The following is a 15,213-nucleotide window of genomic DNA, read 5'->3' on the forward strand; positions in this document are numbered from 1 at the left end:
ATATTGGTCTTGACAGCAATGCCAGCATCCTGTGAATGAATTGAAAACAAGGTAGAGCAAGGATAATTGGACCAGGGCAGGCAGACATTATTCAGCTCTTACTTAGTAGAATCAGTTTGGATAGAGTACTGCAGAAACGCACCAAGGCTCCTTAGACAGCATCTTCCAAACACATAACCACTACCATCTAGAAGGACAAAGGCAGCAGATACATGGGAACACCACCACCTGGAAGTTCCCCTCTAAGCCACTTATCATCCTGACTTGGAAATATATCGCTGTTACTTCACTGTTGCTGGGTCAAAATCCTGGAACTCCCTCCCTAACAGCACTGTGGTACCTATACCACATTGACTGCAGTAGTTCAAGAAGGCAGCTCACCACCACCTTCTCGAGGGCAATTAGGGATGGGCAATAAATGCTGGCCTAGCCAGCGGCACCAACATCCCTTGAATGAATAAAAAAAAAACAGAAGAACATAAGAAATTGAATAGACCATTAAGGGGCAGCAAATAATGATGGCAGTTGTTTATGGGCCTGTTATGTTCCTTCTGTCGGGTTGCTTTGCTCGCGAACACGGTTGCACGCCTATCTACTGGTGGGGGAGTTGGCAAACGATATACTGCAGACGCAGAGACCAATATAAGATGAAGCACGTGTTTACTTACACAAGTAACAGAGCACTAACACCATGTGTGCTTCTCAAACCAGACCCTATTCTAAACTACTGTTGTAGCCCACGCTACACAGTAATTAGGTAATGCAGTCATGTGGTCAACCTGCTCACATTCTCTTAAAGATGTATTGCACCTCAGATTACCACATCCCTCCCCCTTTACTCGAAAGTACAATTTACAATATATCAACTATTTATGAAAATGAACTATTTACAAATTCAGTCTCCCTGGAGGCTTCTTCAAATATGTCAAATGTCGTGGCTCTACAACTTCAGATCATTTATATGAGGCCTCTCTCTCAGGAGTCATCTATTCGCTAGGCTCTCCAGTAGGAACCTGTGAGTTTGTCTCTTCGACTGTCTTAGGCTCAACGGATCCTACGGGTACTTTCCAAACCAAGAGGAGCTCTTTCTACATGTGGTGTAGACTCCAACGGGAATACTTGATGCATCCTTTCTTGTAGATCTGTTTCCCTTTTCCCTTTCCCTGAGTTGATCTATGTGTCTCCTAATTATCCAACCTTCGACTGATATATGATAGGACAGGGGTCCTATCACAGCACGAACTTCACCTGACAGCCGTTTGGGTTCATCTCCAAAGTTCTTTGTAAAGACTGTGTCTTCAATAGTCAAGTTTCTTTAACGACTGTGGTAATCATGTCCACATTTCTGGGCCTCCTGACTTCTCTCTACTCTCCCGCCTAAATTCAGCCTTATGAGACTCAAACATGTCCTGAGACATCTCCTCATTAATAACTCTGCGGGGGCAATATCAGTAGTTGTGTGTGGCGTAGTCCTATAGCTGAGTAGGAAACATGATAATCTAATTGCAATAGAGTCTCCATCCAGTTTTTTCATTCCTGACTTGAAGGTCTGGACTGCCCTCTCAGCCAAACCATTGGATGCAGGGTGGTATGGCGAAGTCTTAACATGTGTTATGCCACTGAGACTTGTAAATCCCCCCCTGGTGAATGCCGTTCCATTATCAGACACTATTATCTCCGGTAACCTGTGTATCGCAAAACTCTGACGCAACCTGTCTATGGTGGCGGCAGATGTGGGTGATCTCACCTCATACACTTCGAGTGAGCGTCTATAATCAAAAGGAACATTTTGCCCAAAAAAGGCCCCGTGTAGTCAATGTGGAGGCAGACCCCTGGCCTTCCTGGTCATTCCCAGGGATGCAGTGGAGCAGAAGGGGGCAATTTCTGCACCTGTTGGCACTGCATGCAGCTCTTGACCAAGTTTTCGATTTCTGTGTCCATCCCTGGCCACAATAAGTAGCTGTGTACCAACATTTTCATTGTAGAGATGCTGGGGTGAGCACTATGCAATTTGTTCAATAATGATTGTCTTCCTCTCGGAGGCACAATGACCCCCACAGCAAGCTACCACCCTGGCAGGTGAGCTCGTATCCCCTATTAAAATAGGACTTCATTTCATTTGACTTTGGCTCGTTAGACCACCCCTGCAAGACTTGTTCCCTGACGTGAAACAAAGCTGGATCGCGGTCTGTCCACTCTCCTATGTGTTTGGCATGTACTGGTGATGAATCCAGAACGTTTAATGACAAGACAAGTTCTTGAGGAATTGGGAAGCCCCCATTGCTGTCTTTTAGAGGTAATCGGCTCAGTGTGTCAGCATTGGCAATTGGCTCCCCAGCCAGTGGATAAAAGTATATTCGTAAGCAGCTAGAATCAGTGCCCACCTTTGGATGCGTGCCGAGGCAATTGTGGGTATTGCATTATCTTCCCCAAACAAGCCTAGTAGTGGCTTGTGATTGGATACAATGTGAAGTGGTGACCATGGGTGTATTGGTGGAACTTCTTAACGCCAAATACAATGGATAAGCCTTCTTTCTCTATTTGTGAGTATCTTTGTTCTGCCACACTGAGTGTTCTAGAGACGTAACCAATGGGCTCTTCGGAGCCATCCAGTGGGAGCGTACTGCCCCTACTCCATAAGGGGATGCATTGCAGGTTAAAATCAATTCTTTCTTTGGGTCGAAATGTACCAACAGGGCCGATGAATGTAGCAACTGCTTTACTGTCGTAAAAGCCTGTTGTTGCGGAGCTTGCCAAGTCCACTGGTGGTTTTTCTTGAGTAACCCATATAATGGAGCCAGTACTATTGACAAATTTGGGAGAAAATGGGCATAGTAGTTTACCATTCCCAAGAACTTGAGCTCTATGGCGTCTTTTGGTGCTGGCGCCTCACGAATAGTACTCACCTTGTCTTCTAATGGGTGAAGGCCCTGCAAGTCGACCCTATGACCCAGGTAAACAACTTCTTTTGCTTGGAAGATGCATTTTTCTCTTTTCAAATGTACTCCAGCTTGTGAGAAATGCTTTAATACCTCTTCCAGATTATCTCGACATCGTTGAGATAAACCACCACAAAGGGTAACCTGGTACACTGTATAATCCCCTGTATGTGTTGATAGTCGCAAAATCCCGAGAGACCTTTTCTAGCTCGACTTGCTGGTAAACATGGCTCATGTCAAGTTTCGTATATGCGGTTCCCCCTGCCAGCTTGGAGTACAATTCATCAGTTTTCAGAATAGGATGCCTATCAAGTCTGGCCACTTTGTTAATGATCAACCTGTTGTTCCTGCATATTCGCACACTCTGGTCAGGTTTTAGCACTGGAGCTATGGGCGCTGCTCATTCGGAAAATTGTACAGGTTGGAAGACTCCCAACCTTTCCAGCCTGTCTAATTCAACATCAACTTTCTTTCGTAATGCACAGGGGACTGGCCTTGCCTTCAAGTATCTGGGGGTTGCCCCAGGAACCATGTGGATTTTAGCTTGCAGCCCTTGAATCTTCCCGAGCTCTTCCCTGAACAGAGAGGCATATGTAATAATTCTTGCAGCTCTTTCATTCTGAGTTGAAAAATCTCGGTCCACTCCAACTTTATTTCCTTAAGCCAGTTCTGAACAAGTAGACTTGGACCCTCCCCTGCTACCACTATCAGGTAAATTAACAGACTGGCTTCCATGCTGTACTGGAACCTTGCATGTACCTCTTAATCATATGTCTTCACCAGCATATGTGCTTAATCTGAATTTTCCAGGTTTAGTTGAGTGGCTTCCTTCATTCAGATATTTGAACATATTCCTTGTAACTTTCGTGGATGCCCCTGTATCTACCTCCATTCGGATGGGTTTTCTGTTGACTTCCACTGTCACGTAGATTCGCTCTGTTTTACCCATTTTTAAGGTTGTGTAGTGAGTAAACATCTGACTTTGTTTCTTCCTGTTCCTCTATTATGTGGATTTAATGATTTCTACTTGTTTGTTTAAAATTTTGTCTCAATCTGTCTTTACAATATCGCATGATGTGCCCATTACTATGGCAGTAGAACACTTTCTTTTAAATTGTCGTTCGTTTGCAAGCTGCCTGGTTCCATTTCTGCCATTACTAATGAGTTTTTTCTGGTAAACCATTCCTTTTTGCTGGTATGGCTGTTTCCCGCCTTTCTGCGGAGCCCTGCGCTTCCGCACCATTTCTAACCAGTGCTTCCCACCCGATGCGAAGGATGGCGCCATTTTGTGCTCCCCTGATTGTTTCTGAATCCCTGACTGCACTCTCCATTGCGAGCACCAACTCCAGCGCCTTGCAGAAGTCTAAATTAGTTTCTGACGACAACCTTTTTTGAATCGTTCCCTCCGGGACACCCTGGTCCACTCCTCCATCACCCCCTACACCTCAACCCCCTCCCACGGCACCTTCCCATGCAACCGCAGAAGATGCAACACCTGCCCCTTTACTTCCCCTCTCCTCACCGTCCAAGGGCCCAAACACTCCTTTCAAGTGAAGCAGCATTTCACTTGCACTTACCTCAATTTAGTCTACTGCATTCGTTGCTCCCAATGCAGTTTCCTCTACATTGGAGAGACCAAACGCAGACTGGGTGACTGCTTTGCAGAACACCGGTCTGTCCACAAGCATTACCCAGACCTCCCTGTCGCTTGCCATTTCAACACTCCACCCTGCTCTCATGCCCACATGTCCATCCTTGGCCTGCTGCAATGTTCCAGTGAAGCTCAGCGCAAACTGGAGGAACAGCACCTCATCTTCCGACTAGGCACTTTACAACTTTCCGGACTGAATATTGAGTTCAACAATTTTAGATCATGGACTCTCTCCTCCATCCCCACCCACTTTCCGATGATCTTCTTCCCCCCCCCCCACCCCCCGGCCCCACACACACACCATTTTTCCCAATAATTTATATAGATTTTTCTTTTCCCACCTATTTCCATTATTTTTAAATGTATTTCCATCCATTGTTTTATCTCTACCTTTTAGCCTTTTTCAATTCCTTCACCCCACCCCACCCCCACTAGGGCTTTCTGTACCTTGCTTGTCCTGCTTTCTACCTTTAATTAGCATATTCCTTAGATAATATCATCACCTTTAACACCTCTTTGTCCTTTTGTCTATGACATCTTTTGGCTATCTCCACCTATCACTGGCCCTCTATCCAGCTCTACTTGTCCCACCCCCCTTAAACCAGCTTATATTTCACCTCTCTTCTATTTTTACTTAGTTCTGTTGAAGAGTCATTCGGACTCAACGTTAACTGTGTTCCTCTCTGCAGATGCTGCCAGACCTGCTGAGTTTTTCCAGGTATTTTTGTGTTTCTTTTGGATTTCCAGCATCCACAGTTTTTTGCTTTTACCTTTTACCTTTTTTGAATGGCATCTTCACTAATCCCACATACTAATTGGTCTCTTAACGTGTTGTTAATCGACGTCCCGAACTTTGTACTCTGTCAGTTGTTTTAAGGCTGCTACATAGCAAGTGACTGTCTCTCCAGGGGCATGACATCTCAAATTAAATTTAAAACTCTGTGTTGTTACTGAGGATTTCGGCTGAAAGTGGCTTTTCACAAGATTTACCAACTCATCAAAGCTCTTGGAATCTGGCAGTTGGGTGCCGTTAGACTACAAATTAGGCTGTATGTTTTACTGCCACGTGTCAATAAGAAGATCGCTCACCCCTTTTCCCCCGATATGTCATTGGCCAAAAAGAAGAATACTCAGTATAACGTGACAAGTCACTGGTGGTCTGATCAAACAGTTCGATATGGCCAAATTGTGGCATACTGGAAGGAGATAACGCTGACGACTACGGTGAGGGCTGTATTTACAATCGGCCTGCAAGGCCCGGCTGATTCACTTCAGTGGAATTTTCGCAGCTTTCCTTGGTGTTGTCAACTGATCATGTTTTCCCTCGTCGCCAGTTGTTATGTTCCTTCTGTTGGGTCACTTTGCTCGCGAACATGGTTGCACACCTATCTACTGGTGAGTGAGTTGGCAAACGATATACTGCAGATGCAGAGACCAATGTAAGATGAAGCACATGCTGTTTATTAACACAAGTACCAGAGCACTAACACAATGTGTGCTTCTCCAACTAGACTTTATTCTAAACTATTGATTGACATTGTAGCCTGCACTACACAGTAATTGGGTAATACAGTCATGTGGTCAATATGCTCACATTCTCTTAAAGATGTATTGCACCTCAGATTAACACAGGGCCCTTATCAATCATTGTAGTATAGGGCAGAGTATAAATGAGGAAATTAGAGCTGCATGTACTGAGGGTTATACAGCAATTATGGGGGACTTTATAAGAAGATCAAACAAGGCAAACCAAGTTTACAGTATTATTTTGGAGAATGAGCTCATGGAATGTATGCAAGATGGTTTTCTAGATCAGTATGTGGATAATTAGCTAGGGTGCAGGCTATCTTAGATCGAATATTCAACAATGAGAAAGGGTTAATTAATCTTGTAGTAAAGGGACCTCGAGGGAAGAGTGGCCATATTATAGAATTTTATATTGATTTTGAATCTGACTTAGTTATGTCCAATACAAGGATTTTAAATCTAAACAAAGCAAACTATGTATGTATGAGGGGTGAGTTTGCTAAAGTATATTGGGAAACTACATTAAAAGATATGACAGGCAGTAGTTAACATTTTAAAAATGATTACATAATTTGCAACTTTTATTAAGGCACAAAAGCCCAACAGAAATATTGGCACAACCATGTCTGGCAAGAAGGATTAAAGATAGTATTAGATCAAAGGAAGAGGCTTGTATTGTTGCAAAAATAAGTAGCAAACCTGTGGATTGGGAGAATTTTAGAATTCCGATAATGGAGGACCAGTAAATTGATAAGGAAAGAGAATATAGGAGTAAATTAGAAAGAAACATTGTAAATGTTTCCATCTGTTTTTATGTATATACATAGGAAGAGATTAGCGAACATAAACATGGGTCTATTAGAGGCAGAGATAGGTGAAATTCTAATAGTGAGTAGTGAAATGGCAGACATTAAACAAATATAATTATCAGAATTTGCAAGAACATAAGCAGGAGTAGACTTTTGGTGCATCGTGCTTACTCTGTCGTTCAATAAGATTGTGGCTGATCTGACTGTGGCCTTAACTCTTTCCTGCAGGCCCCTCCCCCACCAATTGCATCCTTGATTCTCCTGTAGATTCATGATAGAAGACACACAAAAAATTTCAGTAATAATGGAGTATCAAGAGTCTAGCAAAAATAAAGAATTTAAAGAAATCAGAATAACTAAATAAATAGTATTGGAGGTAGCTGCAGAGATATTTTGATGCATTAGTTTTGATCTTTCAGAATTCCTTAAATTCTAGAACAGTTCCTAAAGATTGGAAGTTAACATACATAATCCCACTATTCAAAAAATGAGGAAGAGAGGAAACAGGGAACCAAAGGCCAATAAGTCTAACAGTAGTAGGCAAAATGCTACAATTTGTTATTAGGGCACTAAGGAAATTATAATATGACTAAGTAGAGTCAACACAGATTTATGAAGGAAAATTGTGTTCGTATTTTTTGTTGATGCCACTAGTAAGATGGAAAAGGGGGAACCAGTAGGTGTAGTGTATTTGAATTTTCAAAAAGCAGTCAATAAGATGCTACACAAGAAATCATTACAAATAGTTAGGGCTCCTGGGTTTGAGGGGTAATATATTAATATGGATTGAGGATTGGTTAATGGGCAGAAAACAGAATGTAGAAATAAAGGGAACATTTGCAATTTGGAAGGCTGTAATTAGATGGGTACTGCAATGATCAGTACTTGGACCATAACTATTTGCAATCTATATTAATGACTTAGATGAAAGAAGGCAAGCTTGCTGATGATACCAAGTTAGGTGGGAAAGTAAACGGTGAGGAAGATGGAAAAGGACTGCAGTGGAATTTAAACTGGTTGGTTGAGTGGACAAGAACACGGCAGATGGAAAATCATGTGGTGAAGTGTGAAGTTATCCACTTTTTTAGAAAAAATAAAAAAGCATAATTTTTTTGAATAGTGAGATACTGGGAAGTGTTAAATACCCTGTCAATGGCCACAATTGGCCATTGACAGGTCAGCGGGCGGACAGCTGATTTCGCTGTCCGCCCGCCTTCCTGAATATTTAAATGGGGCGGGATGACATCGGGGGTTCCCCCCCGATGTCACCCCGTACCATTTTCGCGTCGGCAAGCGGGCCCAGCCCCCAACTCGCTGACGGAAAAATTCTGGCCATTCTCTTTTTCACACCTTCACTGCTTTACTGTGTTTTCATTTAGAATTTGAACATGTTGTATTTGACACGGACTGCGTTTATAAGCACATCGTGTTACATAGAGACGCATTCAGATGGGAATGGAGCCACCTCAGCTATTACGAAGCTCTGCTTAACACACATTTGTGGGCTGAGCCCCTGGGATTTGGGATTTTGGTGTACTTGCCTTGGAGAGAATGAAACATAGATTCACTAGACTGATCCCTGGGATGAGGGGATTGTCCAATGGGGAGAGATTGAGTAGATTAGGCATATATTCACTGGCTTTTAGAAGAATGAGAGATGATCTAATTGAAACATAAAATTCATTAAGGACTTAACAGGGTAGATGCGGAGAAAATGTTTCATTTGGCTGGGGAACCTAGAACACTGGGTCAGTCTTGGAATAAAGGGTAGGCCATTTAGAACTGAGATGAGAAGAAATTTCTTCACTCAAAGGATTAACAATGTTTGGAATTCTCTACCCCAGAGAGCAGTGAATAGAACCATAGAACACTACAGCACAGAAAACAGGCCATTCGGCCCTTCTAGTCTGTGCCGAAATATTATTCCGCTAGTCCCATTGACCTGCACCTAGTCCATAACCCTCCAGACCTCTCCCATCCATGTATCTATCTAATTTATTCTTAAAACTTAAGAGTGAGCCCGCATTTACCATGTCAGATGGTAGCTCGTTCCACACTCTCACCACTCTGAGTGAAGAAGTTCCCCCTAAACCTTTCCCCTTTCAATGAGCAATGAATGCTTATTGAATATTTCAAGACAGAGATCAATGGATTTTTGGGTACTAAGAGAATTGAGGGATATAGGGGCAGTGCAGGAAAGTTCAGTTAAGATTGATAATCTTCTTGAATGGTAGAGCCAGCTCGAAGGGCTAAATAGCAGACTTCTTGACCCTATTTCTTATGTAAAGTTGTATAAATTGTCTTTGAAAAATAAGCAGTCATTTGTCACATGAATTCAAAACACTCGGAGCTTAATTTTTTTAATTCATTTGCTGGATGTCTGTGTGTCACTGGCAAGGCCTTCATTTATTGCCCATCCCTAATTGTTCTTGAGGTGATGTTCACCCTAGTTCTTCTACCACCGCAGTATGTGTGGTGACTGTATTCCCATAGTGCTGTTAGGTAGTTCCAGGATTTTGATGGTGATGATGAAGGAGCAGCAATATATTTCCAAGTTAGCATGGTGTGTGACTGGAGGGGCTGTACTTGGTGCCTGCCTTGTCTTTTGAGATGGTGGAGTTTGTGCGTTTGGGAAGTGGTGTTGAAGAAGTCTTGGGCCAGTTGCTGCAGTGCATCTTGCAAATGGTGTGCCAGTGGTCAGGGGAGTGAATGCTTAAGGTGGTGGATAGGGTACCACTCAAGTGAACTGTTTTGCCCTGATGGTGTTGAGCTTCTTGAGTATTGTTGGGGCCACTCTCATCTAGATAAAGGGAGAATTTTCTATGGCACATCTGATTTTTGCTTTGTAAATAGTGGAAAATCTTTGGAGATTAAGGAGATGAGTTACTCATTACTGAATACCCACTCTCTGACCTATTCTTGTAGTTACAGCATTTATGTGCATGGTCCCATAAAGTTTCTGGGCCAGGATTTTTACCTTGTCGGGTGGGTGCGGCGAACGGGCCCAGGAGCGGTCGCAAAGCTGCTCGCGATCAGGCCCTAATATCGATTTTACGCTGGCTGGCCAATTAATGGCTAGCCAGCATGAAACGCGCGCTGCAGCGGTCAGCGCTGCGGGGGCGGGAGGAGGGCAAGCGTGGAAGTTCACATGTGTGCACAAGTGCGTGCAATGAAAGCTCCCTGAGGCACAGAGCTGCCTCAGGAGCGGAAGATTTTAAAAATCAGAAATAAAAAACTTAGCAATGATATCCCCTCATGTGACTCTGTCAATGAAATTTTTAAAATTTTATTTAATTTTTTAATTGCTGTTGGAAACCTCATCCTGCCTGTGGATGAGGTTTCCTAAAAAATCCAAAGGCCGCTTGGCCTTTTTGCCTGCCTGCCAACTGTAAGGTTGGACAGGCAGTGAAAAATTTCATTCAATTAGAACTTTAATGGCCTTGATATGCCTATTAATTGTCAGTGGGTGTGCTGCCAACTATGCGCGTCTGCTGACCGAAATATCGCACGAGTGTGTGATGACGTCAGGATGCTCGCCTGACGTCCACCGTGCATCATTTTACACTCGAGCAGGTCAGGCTCGCGCCCGCCCACTCAGTGCAAATTTCTGCCCCTGGTCAAATTAAAGTGCCTCAGTTTTTGTTAGAAATCAACTACATATTTTTAATAAATGTTTAATCAAATTATATCAATTTACAGAACATCATTGTTTAATGATGGTACTTGTAGTGTGGGGCTTGCAAAATTTTCTAGAGCTTAATTGTCCATTTGTTAGACTATTTGGTGTAATATATGGGCTTTTTCCACCTGTTGGGTTTGGACCAATCAACGTGACTTTGAACCTGTTTAGCACATCATGAACCCTTTCTCTGCAATCATGTTTCTTTTTCTGCAGATAATCATGACTATAAACATGTATATTTATTTTTCATAACTACAGTGAAATTTTATTTTTACTCTGGATATATGTGAGTTACATAGACTAAGTCTATTGCACACACCAATTTTGACATGTAAGATTACAAGGCAATTATCTTGCAGTTGCCTTTTATAAAATACATTTTCAATGTTTGCATACATTGGAGGGTGGAATTTACTGAAAGGAAGAAAACTATAAACATTTGGGCTCTGAAAGCCTGTGACCCTTCTGTCTCAACTCAGGTGGGAGTGCCACAAATTAGGCCCAGTCACAGCTTTGAAAAGGAGTTTTTCTGAGGGTTATTGTCAGGGCATAACCTCCTCTGCACCAAACAAGGGCAATACCAAAGGACGGGGTGCAGCTGGGGACCTGGACATCCCAGGTTTACAGTTTCCATGTTCCTCTACTAGTAAAAGAGCAATGGACTATTATGTTGTGTGGGATCAGGTGGAAGTGGGGTCCACCTTTGGAATTAAGGTTTAGGATGTGACCTGGATCCTTTGAGATCAAATGAGTGCAAATTTTTTCCTGCTGACCTCTTAATAAAGAGTGCTGATGGTCTCCTGTCTGTTTCCAATAGAACACAGGACTTTGGCATTCCACTTTCCATGTGCGTATGCCCATAGCCACGTTTTGCAGCTTCTCTGCAATAGTGTGTGCCTAAGCTGCATCACCAACTAACCACCCAGTTTAAGATAATGGGGTGACATTTCCATGATCTTAACCTTTGACAGGATTATTGCTGGATGTCACTGTTAGGTGATTCCAAGCATTTGCAGTGGGATAAAGGGCCAGTGGATTTTGGAGCTTTTGGTTTTTATACGACTACGAATGTTTTGGATGCCTGTGGTTACGAATACTTGCATTCCCTAAATTTTCCTTCCGTTTTCATTTTTTACACTGCCTCTCTTGGTACCTCCACTGACATCCAGTAGTGGATGAATAGCCATTTCCCCCGATTAAATTTTGGGAAAACTGAAGTCACTGTCTTCTGCCCCCGCCACAGATTCCACTCTCTAGCCACCAACTCCATCCGTCTCCCTGGCAAATGTCAGAAGCTGAACCGGATTGCAACCTTGATGATAACATGATTTACTTGGAGTAAGCTTCCAAACACAGGCTTGCACAATCACTATGACCACCTACTTTCATCGCCACACCATCGGCTGACTCCACTCTTGCCTCAGTTCGTTTGCTGCTGAAACCCTTATCCATGCCTTTGTTACCTTTAGAGTTGACTTATTCCAATGCCTTTCTGGCCAGCCCCCAGTGTTCTACCTTCTGTAAACTTGAGGTCGTCCAAAACTCTGCTGCCTATGTCCTAAATAGCACCAAGTCCCATTCACCCATCACCCCTCTGCTTGCTGGCCTACATTGGCTCCCAGTTAAGCAATGTCTTGATTTTAAAATTTCCATCCTTGTTTTCAAACCCTTCCCAATGGCCCCACTCCTTCCTATTTTTGTAATCTCCTTAAGTCAAACAACTCTCCAAGATGTTGGCACTCCTCTGATTCTGGTTTCTTGAGCACCCCCAATTCTAATCGCTCCACTATTGTTTATTGTGCCTTCAGCTGCCATGAGGTAGCTCATGGAATTCCCTTCAATACCCTTCCCTAAAGCATTCTGCCTTTCTGCCACTCTTTCCTTCTTCAAAATGCCAGGAAATGACCATTTTCAATAACAGAAAAACTAACCAACTCCCCTTGACATTCAATGGCATTACAATCAGTGAATCCCCCAGCATCAACAGCCTGGAGGTTACCATTGATCAGAAAGTTAACTGGACTAGCCACATAAATACTGTGGCTGCAAGAGTAGGTCAGAGATTTGGAATTCTATGGTGAGTAATTCACCTCCTAAATTCTTAAAGCCTGTTCCCCATCGACAAGGCACAAGGCAGGAGTGTGATGGAATACTGTTCACTTGCCTGGATGAGTGCAGTTTCAACAACACTCAAGAAACTTGATACCATCCAGGACAAAGCACCCTGCTTGGCTGGCACCATATCCACCACCTTAAATATTCATTCAGTCCCTCTAACACCGGCACACAGCGGCAGCAGTGTGTACCATATGCAAAATGCACCACAGCTACTCACCAAGACTCCCTCAACAGCACCTTCCAAAACTGAGATTCCCCACCACCTTGAAGAACAAGGACAACAGTAGATGGGGATGCAGCCACCTACAAGTTCCCCTCCAAGTCACACACCATCCTGACTTGAAACTATATCACTATTCCTTTGCTGGGTCCAAAAACTTGGAACCCCCTTCCCTAACAGCACTGTGGGTGTACCTATACCCAAGGACTCCAACAAGGTGGTTCAACACCACCTTCTCAAGGGCAATTTTGGATGGGCAATAAATGCTGGCCTTTGCAGTGATGCCCACACCCCATGAACAATTAAGTAAAAGCCTGCCTCTATGACTAAGCTTTGGTCATCTGCCCTGGTATTTCCTAATGTGACTTGGTGTCAAATTTTGTTTGATAACCCTCCCACGAAGTGCCTTGAGATGTTTTACTGTGTTAAGGGTACTGTGTTAAATGTTGTTGTTGTTGTTATCTGAAGGTGATAACTTAATCTGAAGGTGGTAACCTGAGTTCCGAGTGGCAAGTCTCTGGTACCTCACTCAGATGATTATTCCACATTTTTCAGTCCAGACTGTGAATGCTGACAAGCTCCTCCATTGTATTTGTGCATGTGCTGGGTGGAGGTAGAGATGTGCAAGCGGACAAGATCTCAGCTGAACAATTGCTCCATTGCATCCATGTTCACTTCCAGCAGGCATCGTTGGATAATGATTGAGAGGAAGAAATATAGCTGATTATTTTTTCTTCTTAACCTGGTATGCTAAGAATAAATGCAACACCCTCACTCATGCCTGGCTAAGGTCACTTAACATCAGAGGTCAAGGATCAAAATTGGACTTTCCTGTGGTAGATGATCAGCACTGCACCATGAGCTGCATTTACATCTTGGCCATAGCATAGTTCTGAGTGATTAACTATCCCAAATTTTTTTCATGTTCAGCCATTAGGCTACTGATGTTAACTTGCATTTCATCATTCCCTCTTTTCTCCATACTCTGCCGTTATTTTGAAAAATTGTTGGTTTTTCCAACCTATCCACTCACCTAAACCTACTGATGTGATTTGTAACTGATCTACGCTCTTTCCATCAGATCCTTGAGTTTTCCTCAGCATCTCAGATGACTGGATTTTTGTCCATTGTTGATGCTTTGGAATCTGCCCCACATTATAATCAAGGCAGACTTGAGTGCCCCACTGCTTCTCCTTCCTGGTCTGCTGTTTTAATAACTGCAGCAGCTTAATCTTTACAACACCCTCCCCTTCACTTATATTGATGGAAAAATGTGACAGATGTTTAAAAAAAACATCCTAGTTGATTGAGCAAAGCCATTGCGTTTTCATTTAAATTTTTAAAAAAAACTGATTATGTTAACCTACGCTCTTGCATGCTTCCATTAGCTTAACAGTGCCTCTAGATATTGATGAGAGTGCCTGGTGAAAAATCTTTTGTAGCATATTGGCATTCCTTTTTGCAGGGGAGAGTTCTGATGCAAACTGGTTTTATGACCAATCTGACCAGTCTGTAACTTAATCAGGATTGGTTACCTACCAAGCCACAGTTTGGAGAGAGAGTTGGCATAATAACGAATACTAATACTGAAACAAAACCAAAAAACACTAGAAATGCATGGTAGGCCAACATATTGTTACAGTATAGTCCTTCACTTAATACTTAGAAAGGACTAATATAATTCTGAACAAATTTGCTAGATTGTGAGGTAGCTTTTGAGAGGAGTACAAGTATGGATTACACTTGTCTTAAGCTGTGTTTTATGTTCCAACAGTACCATCTCTTGAGGGAGTTCTTTAATGTCCTGATTCCCCGTCCTGTGGAACTCGGGTATCATTCTAAAGCACTGGTGACCAAGTAATAGTGCAGGCAAATTGAGCTGCATGATGAATGAAGAAGTCATGGACAGACCTGCAAACAGTGAAAATGTACTGCTGAGTGCTGATCCAATAATAGCCAAATTAATCGCCAAAAATAGTAAACAGTACTCTAGACAACCATTGTTGTCCTAGCACCACTGCTAATGGAGCAACCAGACTAAATCATCTTTTGAAAAGGCTTGCTTACCTTGTGTGATGAGTGCACCATAAAATTACATAATGAGGGTAACCAAGGAGACTCCATTGCCTTTGAACAAATTTAGAACACTATCACATATTCCATTTTATTCCATTGGTTACTGTCTCAGGAAAGGGAATTGCATTTTCTTAATTATTAATTAATTAATTAATCCTGAGTGTTACAATTTCTGGTGCCACTCAGTGCTT

General features: G+C 42.7%; 1 protein-coding gene across 2 annotated transcripts in view; it reads left to right on the forward strand.

Annotated features, from left to right (window-relative positions):
• Nucleotides 1–15,213, forward strand: part of plekha8 (pleckstrin homology domain containing, family A (phosphoinositide binding specific) member 8) — a 66,043-nt gene that overhangs the window by 21,216 nt on the left and 29,614 nt on the right. The gene's annotated exons all lie outside the window — the stretch shown is intronic.

The sequence above is a fragment of the Cetorhinus maximus genome, chromosome 3, assembly GCF_964194155.1.
Source record: "Cetorhinus maximus chromosome 3, sCetMax3.hap1.1, whole genome shotgun sequence".
Classification (NCBI taxonomy): domain Eukaryota; kingdom Metazoa; phylum Chordata; class Chondrichthyes; order Lamniformes; family Cetorhinidae; genus Cetorhinus; species Cetorhinus maximus.